This window comes from Gavialis gangeticus, unplaced genomic scaffold (assembly GCF_001723915.1).
Source record: "Gavialis gangeticus isolate Ggan-Ray unplaced genomic scaffold, GavGan_comp1, whole genome shotgun sequence".
Classification (NCBI taxonomy): domain Eukaryota; kingdom Metazoa; phylum Chordata; order Crocodylia; family Gavialidae; genus Gavialis; species Gavialis gangeticus.
In genome coordinates, this window is record NW_017728992.1 from 205,990,074 (window position 1) to 205,991,188 (window position 1,115).

The window sequence follows — 1,115 nt, forward strand, 5'->3', positions numbered from 1 at the left end:
GGGGGGGGGCGGACCAGTCCCCGTGCAAGAGCTGGGGGGTGTCCCCTCTCCTCCCCCTCTCCAAGGTCTGTGGTGCCTCAGGGGTTAAAAGGGAGTGGGTGCATGCAGCCGGGCACATCTCCATCCTCTGCCTCCCCCGGGGCCGGGCAGCTGGGTGCCAGAGGCTTGGGAGGGCAACGGAAGGGACCAGATGCATATTCCTAGTCCCTTATAGCCCCCCGGGGAGGGCAAAGAGTCCCCCCACCCAATCCAATGGCTGCTGCCTATCAGCCCCCTGCTGAGCTGCAGGCAGCAGGGGTGAGGAGGGGCAAGGGGTGCCCTCCGGCTGCCCAGCCCTGCCAGGGGCTCATTGATGTGCAATCAACACCCACCCCCCGGCAGCTCCTGCCCTCCCTGATGGCACGAAGTTCTCCGTCTTTGGAGCCAGGCGCTGCCTCTGCTCCTCCTGCTCCATGCACCCCTCCACCCAGGCACCAACCTACCCATCCGCCTGTGCACCCCTGCACCAACCTACCCATCCACCTGTGCACCCCCCACCCCTGCACCCAGGCACCCCTCCACCTGTGCGCCAACCTACCCATCCATCCGCCCGTGCATCCACCTGTGCACCCCTCCACCCTCCCTCCCTCCCTGCGGCCGGGGCGGCCCGCTGCAATCCCGGGGCAGGTCGGTGGCTCGGGCGAGAGCTGCCCGCTTCGCCCGGCGCGATCCGTGTGTGCGCGCGTGTGTGTGCGCAAGTGCCACCCCTCCCTGCCTCTCGCCCTCCCTCCTCCTCCTCCTCCTCTCTCTCTCTCTCACTCTAATGTGTGATCTGGAAAGCTTATAAAAGCCTGATGTAATCCTTAATGCAGCCCCTGGCTACACAGCCTGGATCTAGTGGCACAGCGAGCGAGCCGGGCACCGGATCCGCACGCCCCCCCGGAGCGGGCAGCCAGGCTCCGGCAGCCCCTCGGGGCCGGGACCACCTCTGCCCCCCTCGCTCGTGGGCTGGCGAAGGCGACTGGATGGGACCTACTCCTCTCGCGGCTGGGCACTGCGGGCTGCCCGCCAGCCTGGCGGCTCCCGGGAAGGGCAGCGCCGGGCTCCCCCCCTGCTGAGACCCCCAGCCCCCCCCC